This window comes from Monodelphis domestica, chromosome 2, assembly GCF_027887165.1.
Source record: "Monodelphis domestica isolate mMonDom1 chromosome 2, mMonDom1.pri, whole genome shotgun sequence".
Taxonomy (NCBI): Eukaryota; Metazoa; Chordata; class Mammalia; order Didelphimorphia; family Didelphidae; genus Monodelphis; species Monodelphis domestica.
The window spans coordinates 460,502,433-460,518,261 of NC_077228.1; positions in this window are offsets into that span (position 1 = coordinate 460,502,433).

The window sequence follows — 15,829 nt, forward strand, 5'->3', positions numbered from 1 at the left end:
ATATCCTAGATACTTTAATATTGCTTGTGCAGAAACTTTAATTTCAAGTTCCTTCTTCTGAAGTATATTATGTTCCTTACATCTTTTTTTAAAGTTGACCCCTGGCTCTTTTCCCTTTATCCCTCATCTCCTTTTCTAATTTTATGTTCCTCCTTCCTCTCTTTCCCTTTACCTAGTCCTTTTCCTTAGTTTTTAAATTTTATTTTTTGTACCCTTTTCCGAAAAGGATTTCTCATTTCTGATCATCTTTTTTGATTACTTCTAGACTCATTGTCATATTCATGACCCCTATGATTATCTGGTTTCCTTATATTCCCTGTATTCTTGCTATCAAAGGTACCATGCTACCAAGGTAGCCACTCTAGGCTGTCTCCACAAGGCTCCTTTGCCATTACTTTGTAGGGTTTGCCTAATGTGTGCCTCATTTCCCCATTGCTAGACCTTGATTTGGTCCTCTTTCCCCCTGCTCCCTTCTCCTTTTATGTACTTCCCATGTTGTAATGTAGTTCACAAAAGAAGTGTTCACCTTAGGAGGGGTCCTATTCTGTCCATAATACCTGCTGTTCACCCTTTTACTGTTATTTCTACTAGATTTATATTTTTACCCATGTCTCTTGGGATAGATTTAGAAAGTCTCTTACTGTTCTTTTTGTTGTGATTGTTACTGTTATTGCCTTTGTCTGCTTCATTAATTCAGTCTTCCTATATTTTTATTTTTTGGTATGTTCAAGATGCAAATAATTTCTTCAGGTCTGGTTTTATTTCGAAAGCATTGTTTCAAATTCTTCTTTATTATTGAATATCCATCTTTTGTCCTGTAAGGTTAAGTTTAGATTTGAAAGCTATGCCACCCTGTATTTCTTCCTGAACTCCATTGCTCTTTGGAAGACATGATGTACTTTCTGGTGGGTGTAGAGTAATTTTGCATTATTTGAATGTTCTTTCCTTTGTATTTGAAAGTTTTTTCTCATGGCTGGCAGAACTTCTTTCTGAATTGAATTGTTCAATTTAACCCCTACTTGTCTTGGAATTTGTATCCTTGGTGGTTTTTTTTACCCCCTGAAGGGTGACTTGTCAATTCTTTTAATTGGAATTTCATTTTCTAAAGTTTTGGGCATTTTTTTTCTATTATTTTCTTCCTTATCACTTTAAATATTTTTTCCTGTTGTGTTCTGGGATATCTATGATTCTTAGGTTGACTTCATCTTCTCAGAGTTCAGTATGTTTTGCTTGAGTGATGAGCATATTTTCTATTAATGTTATTGGAGTTTTTTTGCTTCCCTTCTTCTAGATTGTCCACATTTCTGTGTATTTGCATTCCCAATCTATTGTTCTCTCTTTTCTTTCCTGAAGCTTGCCATTGCAGATTTAAGTTTTTATATTATTTATTATTTTTGTTGCATAGAATACAATTTCTGTTCACATAATTTTAATTTCTCTTTCATATCACTAGGAATAGTATGTTGTGTTTCCATATTTTCTTCAAATTTCATAGGGTCTTCTGTCTTATCAAATATTAGACAATTTTCTTTTTCTTAAATATTTATTAATAGATCTCTGAACTAATTTGCTATATTTCTTTTATTATTTATGTTGATTTATCTGCTTATGGTCAACGTCTTTGAGTTTTCTGCTTCCTAAAGTCTTACTTTTATTCCTTAATCCTTTCCCCATTATTTTCCTTATTACTCACTTTCTGATTCCCTCCACTCTGATTGTGGTTTCCTTGAGGATAGGATCCCAAATTGTCTCAGATTCCTCCCATAATGAGCAGTTCATGTACTAGCAGCCCAAGTTTATGGCTCAACTGACTCCAGCTTTTGGGTGGTCAGACCTGGTGGAGTGTTTCATAGTGCTCCACGTGCCCTCAGGCTTGGTGGAATGCTGTACAATCCATTACATGCATTGTGTTCTGTCCTGGTAAATAGCTTTATTATCTCTGTTCCTCAGTTCTGTAGCCTGGAACAAGCAGTTTAGGACTTTGCAATGTGGGTGCTTCCAGGTTTCCTTTAGCAGGTCTCCACACCTAAGCAAGCTTTTGCCCTTGAAGGATTGTGACCAAGCCCGCAGTTGAAGTCCAAGAAAAGTTTCCCAGCCTGGAGCCAGGGTCCCTGTGGCTCTGGAAAGAAGGAGGGAGGACCAAGGTGTAGGGGTGAGTTTTAATGTAAGTCTGTGTCATGTCCTTGGATCTGCTGTTACAGCCTTGCTGCCAGTAGTGTAGGAGATAAGGTAGGGATGCTGAGTGAATCAATCATATCCTGGATTTTGAGGGATTTTAAAAAATCCATTTGTATTCTGTATATCATAGACAATGGAAACACCAGAAGTTTCTCTTATCTTTAGCTCATAATTTCCATTTTGGAGAGGTTTTAGATCAGAGAGGAATAGGAGTCAGAGAAAATATAAGTCCATCATCCTATTGTTTACATTCCCTGGAAGTCTCTAAGTCAGGATTCTTAACTTTTTTTGTGTGTGTCTTTCTTGGATATCTTTTGGGAGTTTGGATAAAGCTGCCAAACACTTCTCAGATAATGTTTTTAAATGCATAAAATAAAATAGGATTACAAAGGAAGGCCATTACTTTGAAAAATTTATTATTTTTAAAGCCCTATGTTCAGTCTTAGAATTGATACTAAGCATCAGTTCCAAGGCAGAAGAGTGGTAAGGGCTAAACAGCTGGGGTTAAGTGACTTGCCTTAGGTCACACAGTTAGAAAGTATCTGAGGCCAAATTTGAACCCAGGCCCTCCTGACTCTAGGCCTGGCTCTCTATCCACTGAGCCACATAGCTGTACCTCTTTATGTAATTTAAAACAATAAAACTAAGAAACAAAAGGCGACATAGGTATTAATTGGATCTTCATTTTTTAATTAAAGAATCAGGAGGGACCAGGATCATATTCCAGCCTTTCACAGTGAGATCTTTACCTTTAACCCTCATGTATCTCTTCAGTGCTTATATTTTTTTATTCATTCATTTCAATTGTGTCTGATTCTTTGTGACTCCATTTGTTTTTTTTTTTTTGGTCAAGAGACAGGAATGGTTTGCCATTTCTTTCTCTAGCTCATTTTACAGCTATGAAAACCAGGGCAAATAGGGTGAAGTGACTTGCCCAGAGTTACACAGCTAAAGTTTCTGAGTCCAGATTTGAACTCAAGAAGATGAACCTTCTGACCCCAGGCCTGACATTCTATTCTTTGTGCCACCTAGCTGCCCAACTTAATGTATTTATAAAAAAATTTAGAAATAAACTCCAATAAAAAAAAAACAACAGACTTTATCCCTTAAACTATACTAAATGTGAGATAGCTGAGTGGCTTTAGTATGTATGTGTATATTACATATAGATTAAATGTTTTAATAATTTGGGCCAATGAGCACATTATTTCAAATAGTTATAAATTCTGATAATTTTGAGAATTTTAGAATAGCTTTTTAATAAAGTTATTATATAACAATTAGCCTTAAGCAAAATCATGAAGTAGGTCAAATGTATCTTACTAATTTCCCAGCCTTCCATTCTGTTTGCTTTATTCCCTCTTTACAACCACATAAAATATCTTTTCTGCAGCTTGACTTTTTGAAGAAAGAAAACTGACTTTTTTAGTCCATCACTATAAGCAGTTCTGACGACAAGAATCTGAAAAAGTCACTAACTAGGCAGTAAAGAATAAAGTTTTGAGCTTACCTTAGTGTTTTCAGGTACCTAGACACTTGTGGGTTTCTAAATGGAGCTATAAAATTGACATTGCTAAGTTTTCTTTTGGCAACAAATAGTAAGATGGTGGGAAAGAATCCAGGAGAGAGCTCAGTCCTGATTCATTCCTTCTACTTTTTTTCACTGTTATCCTTTAAGCATAATGGGATTATTATCAGACACAAGAGTTGAGTCTAATCCTAAAATACTAGTAGGTTTCTCAGGCAAGGGGCAAACTGTCTTTTCAAATGGAATAGGTGAGAATTACAACTGGAATTGGAAGATATAAGGAAGTAGAGTGGGAATGGGAAGCATAGAAGCAACTGGAATTGGTTCTCTCTATATCTTAATTTTGCTGGTAGAGTTAATTTCTCAGGCAGAAATTTTGTAGGATGTTGATTTGTATCATCTTGGAGATGGCTTAAAGACATCTTAGTTACACAAATAATGTTCTAAATATTTGCATTAGCTAATATTTCTGTTTAGCAGTTCCAGTCACTCTCCCCCTATGCTCATTTCCTTCTTTTGTGACTTATATTATTCAGTTAGGGAAAATCTATTAAGTATCTTTTTTGGGCATGGTACTGTTGTGGGGGAGCTTTGAGGTGAAAACCCCAGTTTCAGGACAGGTTACACTTTGCAAGAATGCAAGATTTCAAAACCTAGCTTAAAAATAGAGAAATTTATTAATTTGAAAGTCATGTAAAGAGGTCAGGAGACAGTGTGTAGGTTGAACACTGCCTCCCAGAGGAGATGGGGTTTGGAGATTTTATACCCTTTTGAAAACAGGGCATAATTAACTTTTAAGGCAGAGTTGCAAATTGCTTTCCAGAATGACTGAACCATTTCACAACCCCACCAACTGTGCATTATGTTCTTGTTTTCCAACAGTCTCTTCAACATTTGTTTTCTTTGTTTCCTTTTTTAAAAAAAATCAACTTTGCCAATCTGATGAATATGAGATAGAACCTCAGTGAAGCTATAATTTGCTTTTCCCTCATTATTAGTGATTTGGAAAAAAAATTTCACCTGGCTATTGATAGCTTAAATTTTTTATTCTGAAAACTGCTGCTTCCTATACTTTATTTGTCAATTGATAAGCAAGACTTCTATAATAATTGCAGTTTGAGCAAAGGTACATGCAATGCTGATACTTATTCCAGGAAGCCACTTGAAATTTTCATAGATTTCAACTATATTTTTGAAAGGTAGAATTCAATTTAATAATAAGCTTTAAATTATTTTTCAGCAAACTGTATAACATATAAAACATTTTTGTATAATACAAAGTTAATAGCCAATGAAACTAGGTTGTTAGGCATTTTTCTGGTGCAAATATATTTAGAATTACAATAACATTGAAAAGTTAGGTTTTATATTAGGCCTTGCAAAGCATATTCTTCATAAGACCCCTAGAAAAGAAGAAAAGGAAAAAAAATTAAGCCTAATGAGAGGCAGCTGCATGTCATAGTGGATAGTGTGATTTATCAAGAATCAAGGAGTCTCAGGTCTGCCCAAATACTGTCTCAGTCTTTTTAGAGTTTATGAAACCCAGAGCAAGTCACTCAGCTCCTTTAAGCCCCACTTTCCTCACCTTTTTTTTTTAAATTTCATGGATTTATTCCATATTTGTGACAATATAATATACTATGTGGTGGTACAGAAAACTTTTCCTACAATCACAAAATATTCACTTAAAAACTCATTTCCAGGAAAATTGGCTCCCCCTGCTTCTAAATAACCCCTCAATTTATCTTGACTTTATTTTGTTGTTTTTGTTTTGCTTTCTTAACTCAAAAGCAATTTGATGAGTTAGTCATTTGGATGGCTAACCTCTGTCCCTCAAAAGAAAGGGATGTGTTGATGAAAAGATTTGGTATTTTTCCATTTCACCTGTAATCTATTAAAAAAGCATTAATTAAAAAATGTAAACAATAAAATTCACAATTTTTCTTTAAAAAATCCAAGCTTACAATAAGGGCATTTGTCAGTCAGTACACAAGGATTTACAATGAATGGCCACTTGCTTTTTCTTCTAATTGAAATATGTTTTTAAAATCAATAGCACAAGTAAATAGGAAGTGGGTGCTAAAAACCTCCTCATGCTCTTATAATAGTAAGCATTTTTGATATAACCAATGACTGAAGTATTACACCACACAAAATTCTAATCAGTGAATGCAATGCATCTTTATAGATTATTTTCTGTCCTTGTAATTTGAGAGGAACTGAGATACTATTGTCAGTATTCAAATCCTCTAGTGTGTTAAAAAGTGGCAGTAGTTACAATCATTCAATTTCTGCTCCTTTCTGGCCCTTTTTACAGTAGATTCTTAAGTATAGTTAGCAATTATGGAAATAAAGGAATGACAAAAATACAAAATGCTCAATTTTTTATCTGCTTTAAAAATATGGTCAACATACCATTTATTTGTTATTAGTACAATAGTAATTTTGTGCTAAGAATTACAAACCATTGATTCTAGGTGCTTCAGTTCACAAAGAGAATCTGATAACAGTTGAAAAAATTAATAAATTTCTTAAAACTTGTAGCAATTTGTTATTAAACTGAAACTACTACAAAAGGAATGACAAATGACTTGATAAAATGCACTAAAATTTTTGAAAATCTTAGCTGAGTAGTCAGAATTTCAGTGTACTAATATTTACACATTTTATGTCATATAGTTGAAGCTACCACATACAAGAAATCAAAAAATAAATCATCTTGAAACCTAACTAAACTGCATATTCGAGGAATACAAGCTTTTTAATTAAAAAAAATTGTTTGCCCACAGTAGTTAGTTGAGAAAATCTGTTCTGTCACCTTTTGGCTTGTGAAAAACATTTTCAAGAGTTCATTCTAAATGATTAACAAAATCTTTTAACTATTACATGTAGGTATTTTGTTTCCCCCCTTCTATTTCTTCTACCCCTGCTTGTTTTTTTCCAGATCATTGATGCAACTGCTCATATCATCAGTTCAGACAATTATCTGGTCTGACATGGTTTGAAATTTGTCTTGCATCTGCTGGAGAAGGGTATGAACCACAGTGGTCAGGTCCTGTACAGTTTTGGGGTGTGTCTCCACCATTGCTCCAGCTCTGGACTCTTTCCTCATCTTTAAAACTGAAAGGGTTTAACTCGGTGATCTCTAAGATCCCTTCCAGTGCTAAATGTATGATCTTTGGTTTCATCCATGCACCCAAATATTACATCTAACAAAGTTTTGATAAAATCACTGTATTTGTGTCTTACATTTTTTGTTTTCTATGCATTTAAAAAACTTTTATAGATGATTCCCTTTTGAAAAAGTTACACAAATATTTTAGGTGATTTTGAGGGTTATAATATTCTAGGTGGTAAAAATAATAAGGAAATTTTAAAAAGGTTGCAAAAGCTTTATGAATTGCTATTGATCCTAATGCCTATTGAAGGGGACTGGAGCATTATCTTTCTTTATTTCATTTTTATTCTTATCTGATCTCTTTTTGCCAGTCCCTTTCTGCCTGTACTTGGTACTAACTCAGTTCTAACTCTTTAGCTGAGATATTTGACTTGGCAGGGTTGCTCGGTGTCTTAGGCCTTCTATGCAATAACTTCTATAACTGTCAACTCTAGTTGTGACAAGCCAAGGCATGTGGCAAACCCTCCTTCCCAACCCATTGAAATCCCTTCCCTGGGCTTTTGCAGGCCCAATTGACCTCCTTCACCTTAGACCTCAGGCCATGAACCTAGGGAAACTCGATTCTCTTCCCTTTGGTGCCAGGAATAAGAATGATGCTTCCCTTTCTAGCTTTGGAGGCACTGAAGTGTGTGTTACTTAAAGGTCTTTAAGGTGGTGGTGCAGAATCTCAGAAAAATCAATATGTGAAAAGTACTATCCCACCTTAACCGACTCTCTGATTAGAGCATGAAAAAAATAATATTCATGCAATAATGTAGATAACTTGCCCAGAAAAAGCAAAACATGATAAAGGTCCTAAATCATTCCTTCATCTCCTTAAGGAGCTGAAACTGTGTCGGTAAGCTTGCTTTCCTTGTTGAGGTTAACTCCATATTAAGAAGGTTAACAGAGAAGGTCTTGGTTCTGCCATTGATGAGTGCTCCTTAATAAGGTCTGCACTTGCTTTGCCCTGGGAACATCATTTAGAGACTTTTTCCCCAACCTAGGCTTTCCCTTAAGGTTTTAACTGATGTCTAGGTTGCCACGAAAAAGAAAAAGGGACCCTAACTTCTCTGCTCACCAATTATAGAACAAGAGTAATATAATCTGATATACAATGCAGATGGATTCAGAGCAGAGCCTCCAAATAGTCTAAATACCTCTCCTTCCCTCCTTTAGCCCTCTCTCACCTGTTTCTTAAATTTCTTAACTTTGGCAGTACTAGTCTTTAGCTTTTATAGTCATCCCTTAACAACAAAAATACTTTGTGAGGATTAAAACATTTTTTTCCAGGTTTATAGTTATTCTTGATAATTCTAGATAATTAAGATGTCATTGTATGTAATCATGTCTGGATCTCCCAAGTCAAACATCCTGCTAAAGGAGAATACAAATATCTCTTTGATTCTAAAGATGTAGGTAATACTGAAGGAGCAGGACCAACAGTTGTTGGTTTAGTTTGGTATCCACTCTAGATTTCCCCAAGGAAAAATAGTTCTGGCATATTTGGGCAGGTTAAAAAAATCCTCTTGAATTCTGAAGTTATTCCTAAATTTATATTCATATTAAACTTTCAGAATTTCCTCCTAGTAATAAAACCACAAAGTTATCTCACTATCATTTAATTGATTTATTTATGTTTAGAATAGCATGGCACCTATGTCCTAGGATTTGTAATTATTTCATTAGTTTCAAAAATACTGTGTTTTATTAGTCATAGTCTTCTAAAAATGAAATTGAATTGCTTCTCCTTTATATTTAAGAACATCATGTTCTTCTACTGTAATCTATTCTTTAAAGCTAGCTTACTTAAAAAAAACAAACAAACCCATTCACTGTAATTCTAGTGAATAACAGTGAAATCTCGTATAATATAAATTTGTGTGCTTTCTTTTAATTTAGAAGCCTAGAGTTAGAATTTAGAAGTGACTTTGGACAACTTCTACTTGCACCAAATGCATGTTTCTTTTCTATACCATCCCTGTCAGGCAGCCCTCCAGACTATACCTGAATATTAACTTTTGGAAACATCACAACCTTACACGTTAGCTGGCTCCATTGCTGGACAACTGTAGGTATGTGGAGCTGAAATTGGTGTTCTTGAAACAGCTTTCCCCTACTTGTTGCCTTCTATCATACAACAGAATAAACCTGCTTTCTCTTTTACATGGCAGCTATTCACATATTGGTAAGAGCAAATTTTTAAAACTTCTCCAGTTACTGTGATTATTCTTCACATGACATAATTTCAGATTTCTTATAATTCTTGTCATTCTCTATTGGCTCTAAAGTTTGAAGTATGGCTTCCAAAACTAGACCCAATCTTACAGTGTGGAAGAACTTTAACTTTCCCCCCCTTTTTTTCCTGGAAATTTTGTCATATGGAGGGATTGATAACAGGTCTTAGAGGTTTACCCATCCTGAACTTTTTCACTCCTGAAAAGAAAGTAGGCTTTCCAGCTAAGTGTTTTAAAAAACGACGAAACCCTTAAATCATGTGGTTTTCTTTGCTGACAAAGTGAATATAAACTTATGGACTATTAGTTAGCTGAAGGGCTTCTTCTCTTGCCCCAACTTGGACAAGAGAAAATCTGTTCTAGCTATTGTAAGAGGAGAGACCAGGCCAGTTCTGAGTTGATCAAGCCTTAAATAATGTAGTAATTTTTCCAACATGTGCTCTTTTCTGGAACATATGGTAGATGTCATTTTTATCCACACATGCTTATTTAATGAGGCAATAGCAGAATCTCTTATTAACAAGACTTTTTTTAGCTAGTAGCACTTTTTAAATTGTATGTACTTTTCAATCTGGACCCTAAAAAAGATTTTTAAAGTATACTTTAAACCATCTTCACTTCTAGTTATTTTTACATAAAATGAAAAGAATAATTTTATATTTGTGTTGACAATACTGCTTTTAGTTATACTTCAGAGGTAAGTAGGAGTGTAAAATGGTAGGATATGAATTAGGGACTTGGAAAAGTATAATATGGAGACCCTTGTCTCTAGTTAGCTTTAAACCTGACCATAATGCTAGATGAAGGTCACCCACATGCTTGGTTTTTTCTTCTTTAAATGGGACATAAAGCTAAAAGCTTGATTGAAAGATGAAGATTAGAAACCTTTATGGTTCTTTGTAAGAATACACTCCTCAGCTTTTGTCTAAATTAAAACATAAAGACATTGTGCTAATTTCAATGTTGTTGCAGCTATTTTTCTAGATATAAAAAGGGTTAAATGCTTTTTAGATATGTAAAAATAATTAAATGTTAAAAAAGGATAAAATAAGATTATCAGTTTGGTACCAGTCACGGGCAATCTTTTTTAAAAAACGTCATTCTGGAAAATGAGTGACTTGTAGGCAAGATTTCTTACAAAATTGCCTTTGCTACTTGGATTCCTGTCGGGAATGGATGAAAGAAGACCACGATTTTAGACAATAGAAGTTTCTTAATGAGAGGTAATTTGATTCACTAATTTTAAGTTTGTATTTTCTTTTCCTTTCTCTAGAGTGCATGTGAGCTCAAAGGTGGTGTCTTTGGAAGCTTTTATTTTGGGGTCTAGAATATAAACCTTTCTCTAGTGATCCTGTGTATCCTTTCTTTGGTATTATATTATCTTTAACAACTTGGAAAACTGTAAGAATGGTGATTAGCGAAATGACCATCTATCATTTCAGAGGATTGATGACCAAGCATAGTACCAAACTCCTGAGAGAGAGCTGGTAGTTTTAGGAAGAATATACACACATGGGTGTGCACACATGTGCACACACATACATAATTACACATATATAATAAAATTTGTTCTGTTGTTTAGTCATGTCAGACGGTGACCCTGTGGATCATACAGTCTATGAGGTTTTCTTGGCAAAGCTATTGGCATGGTTTGCCATTTCCTTCTCTAGTGGATTAAGTCAAACAGCCAGGGGTAAATGATTTACCTAGGGTCACACAGCTAGCATGGATTTGAACTCAGTTCATCTTGACTTCAGATCCAGTGCCCTATCCACTATGGCCCCTAGCCAGCATGTATATATGTTATATATGTGTGTATGTGTACACTTAGAAGTGTGTATGTGTACACACACACACACATATACACAGACACACTCATGTATTTATATATAGGCAACAAGGGAATTTGTTTGCTATATATGCTACAAAGAGCTTATTTTTCTTATATTTTTTCCCCTGATAGAGTAGGAAGTGGTAGGGAGGAGAAAGGGAAAATAGAGTCTATTTATTAAATTTCTTTTTTAAACAGAGAAATGGTAAGGGGAAGTGCTACGAATGTGTAATATAACATGTAATTTCAGATGAGGTCATTATATTGCTAGTTTCTGTTAATTGCTTTGTTGCTGGGGATCTCTCATGAAGTGGAGATAATCTGTAAATGTTTATAATATAAAAACCAAAAAACGTTAATAAAACCTAAAAAATAAAAGATTATGCTATATCTCTTAAAAAACAAACAACCCCAACAAACTCTTACCTTCTTACTATTAATTATAAAACAGAAGAGTACAAGGACTAGGAATTGGGGTTAAGTGACTTGCCCAAGGTCACACAGCTAAGAAGTGTCTGGGGCAAGATTTGGATCCAGGTCCTCGTGACTCCAGGCCTGGCACTCTGCTGCCCCATATACTCTCTCTTTGAAGTACTTTTACATGGTATCCTGACAGGTAAGTATTTCTGTAATGATTTTGTGTTTACCTTTTCCATCATGTAAATTCAGTAGTTGTGAGCAATATATTGTATGTATTTAATTTGTATCAATTATAGATGTATGCAGAATTAAGAACTATCACCATCTTAATAGCAGTCCATAGTTATTATTTTAGATGATCATATATATGCACTTTAATGTCTACCTTAGTTGATATTGTCTCAACCATGTAGTATTCTCTTCCAGTAAGTACCACACACACACACACACAACTGTCTCTTTTTTGATAGGAAGGGGAAAAAAAATCCCTGCCTAGAATTTAAAAACATTTTGCATATTAGCTTAGGGAGTCTTTGAACTTCAAGAAAAAAATCCCTTACTACTTTGGGTATGGAACAATTATGTATTCAAGGACTTTAATTTTATGCTAATAACACAGCAAGCTTTATATTTTCCTTTGTTTTGTTTGCATTCCTTAAAGATAATTTAATGCAAATAATCTCTCCATATACTGCATTAGAGCGTTTCAGATGGTGGCACTATAGTTAAGATTTTATCAGCACTTCCATTATAAATCTCTATTACCCATAGTTTATAATTTAATTGCAGAAACTTGCTGCTGGCTGAAACTAGATACTTAGGGTTTCAGGCAAGAAGCAGTGTTTCTCTTTTTAAAATTTACTCCCATTTCCATGCAATTACATATTAGTGCAAGTATAGGAAGGAACTGATTCATCCAAGTTCTGATTCTGAAAAATGTCAAGCAGATCATTTTCACTAAAGTAAGCTCTGCCTAAAAGTAACTGATAGTTAATCAATGTAATATTGATACAGTTTTACCATATCAGAAGTGATAAAACTGAATTGCTTCCTCTTCATTCATGTTAAAAAACAAACAAACAAACAACTATACACACATAAGAAACAGGGCAGAAAACTTTTTTTGGGGAATAGAAAATGTCAGAATTTATACTTGAGTGTCTGTATCATTCTAAGGGCCCAGTAACTCGTGAAACTATTTTTTAAACCATAACTTCTTTTAACTAGAACCTAGTCCTTTTAGAATTTGGATTCTCATTTCTTTAACACAAAAATTTGTCAAATTAAAGTAAAAGGGTAAAAAGGTGAAGAGATGCATCCTCTGTGATTCTTTACCTTCTCTGACATATAAATCATGCCTCTTCAGTGATCATGACAGGCTGCAGGGGTTAATTAGTATGCACAGGCATTTTAATGTCTTTCCATAGTACAGTTCAGAAGATCAGTTTTAGGATATGTGGTGGTTTTGTTATCAGATGTCTAACTAGAACTTTGTAGTGGAGAAAGGTTAACCTGTCACAGGACAAGCAATGTCTAATCAACCATATTCAATTTGGTTTTTGTCAAACTCAGAAAAAAAAAGAAACAGATGGAGAGAACAACAAGATGTTCTATTTCATTCAACCACATTGACCTTCATCCATTTCATCCTTCATCCATTTCATCCCAACCTGTTAGACTGAATGTGTGACTGTGACTTTGAGTATGATGGTGACTTCTCACCCGTAGAGTGACAAATGCTCTTCCTTAAAAACTGTCTGACCCTACATAGAGGCCATCTCTTTGGGAGGTACACCTTGACTCTTTCCTTTATCATTTTCAAGTTCTAAGATAGAGATAGTGAAAGAAAAATAATTCTGAAGACTCGAAGCAAAGAGGAAGACTTTTATATATAAGTAAAAATATATATGCTATAATGATTCAAGGCAATTATAAAGACATTTGCTTTTTATCCAAGTTCTTAAAGTATACACATTACAGATATTAAAAAATTCAAAAGGAAAATTATCATTAGTGTTATTAAAACCCTTACCTTCTCTCTTAGAATCATTCTAGGACACAAGAGCAGCAAGGACTAGGCAGCTGGGATGAAATGACTTGTCCAGGGCCCCAAAGCTAGGCTGTATCTGCACCAAAGGGACATTTATTGTGTTGTAAGGTCAGTGCTTTTGGGACCCAAAGGAAATTATTGAGACAACCTAAATGTTGAAAAATTGAGAAATAGAATCTATGAATATTGTGTTTATATACATATACATATCTGTTTTCATCTATGTGTGACACAAGCTCTCCCCGGCCTCTGCTTCAGCCACTCCATGCTGCTGTGTGCTACTGAGAGGGTTGGATGCAGAATGAAGACTGGAATTCAAATTCCAGCTCTGACATTGACTACCTGTATAATCTTGTACCAATTATTTCACCTCTTTACCTTTTTTTCCTCATCTTGAAAATAGGAATAACAATAGCTGTACTAACTAGCTCACAGGATTATTTTACCTTAAATGATGTAATGCATCCCAGGTATTATGAAAACTTAAAAATGTTATCTAAATGTCTTTTGTTGCTATTAACAACGAGAATTATCTCAAAGTGGTACTAGTTGCCTTGGAAGATGATAGGTTCTCCCTTGCAGCAAGGATAATAATAATAATAATAATAATAATAACTTGCATTTTTATACTATGTGCTCTGAGTTCTATTTTATAATTATTTTAATTTATTTATAATTCTATATTTTATATTTTTATAATCATTTGATAATATTATTTTTTAAATGAGTGTTTTACAATACTAAGGCATTGTGCTGAGGGTCTTACAAATATTATTTCATTGAGTTTCACAAGAACCCTGGGAGGTAGGTACTATTATTATCCCCATTTTACAGTTGAAGAAACCAAGGCAGACAGGGTTAAATGACTCTTCTGCAGTCATTATCTGCATACCTATTATCTGAAAGCTTGCTGAGCCCATTTCAGGGCTGCTCATTGTAAAAATAATGGGCAGTGAACTGATCATAAACTGATTTAATACTCTGCTTGCTTGCTGTGCTTACAAAGTATCTTCAGTTTATATAAATGAAGCTCATAAGTGAACTTCTCTTCAGAGCCAGGCGCAAGGATGCTAAAGGGACTCTTGTTAAGAAAAATAAAATACTTACTGAAAATATAAGGATAAAAAAGGATTTCTAACTCTAGGGATTCTAACTCTACCCAAATAAAACTTCCTGGTTCTGCAAGGAATCGCTTCTCCTGTTTCCATAGGCTACACTGATCTTTCCTGATCTGACCAACTTGAATTTTTACTATTCTAAATAAACTAACACTATTATCCTTTTAATTCTTAACTTTGTCTCCAAGTTATAGAAATAATAAAGGCTAGCTGGCTGAACCCCAGCAAGAATCAAATTAGGATGCTGAGCCTTAGCAGACTCAGAGTCCAAACCAAAGACCAGGTCTTTCTTTGGTCTTCTCAGAGTTAAAACAATCTATAAAAACAGCGATAGTCACTAGTATTTCCTAAGTTAGGAAAGGAAAACACTAAGCTCTTTCAGGTCTTTCCCTCCTTTCCTTCTACTCACAGGGGGTGGGGGGAAGAGAAAGAGAGAGGGGGAGAGAGAGAGAGAGAGAGAGAGAGAGAGAGAGAGAGAGAGAGAGAGAGAGAGAGAGAGAGAGAGAGAGAGAGAGAGAGAGAGAGAGAGAGAGAGAACCTCCTCTAAGCCCTCAGAGAGAGTCTAACTTTGCCAAGTGCCAGAGACTAACTACCACAGAAAAACCATTAGACTTGAAACTGACACTGTCTCAACTCTGTTTGAAACCCCAGTTCTTTCTCAAGCCAGCTTCTCTACTTCTTATCTCTAATATAATAAAACTTAATTTCTAATATCATCCTTATAATTTCTCCCCTTTAAGCATGTGGAGAGATAAAAAATCTCTCCCGTATGCTCGCTATTCTATGTAATTCTAAAGCTATAACTAACCATTTTTAGGGTCCCCCTGTCACCCAACTTTCCCCTGTGGCTCCAAGAAGCAGTGTAGCATGAGCAGTGGCCAAACCTTTATAAAACTGTCTCAGGACAGAGGGTCACTTTATAGGAGTGTCTACCCTGAGCAATTGAAGACTCTCCCTGGTGTCCCAATAGCCATGAAGGCAGCTGAAGCAGGGGTTGCTTAGAGGTTGGGCAGACAAAGAAGACAGCAAGGACATCCACTGCTTCTTGGGGCAATGCCACTTTTCTTGATCTATGTCTTGCTACTGGGCTTCAGTGACTGTGGAAGAGAGAGTGAGGCTGGTGACTTTGAGCAACTCTGCCTCACTTAAATGCAATTCTCTTGCAAGTCAAGATATTACCCCTCAATGCCATTGGTCCTCCATAAAATGAAGGACAAACAGCAGTTTTAATCATGTATCATAATGATCTCATTCTAGTCATGCTTTTGAGAACCAGCCTGGTACCACAGACAAGTTTGTTGGACTTGGAA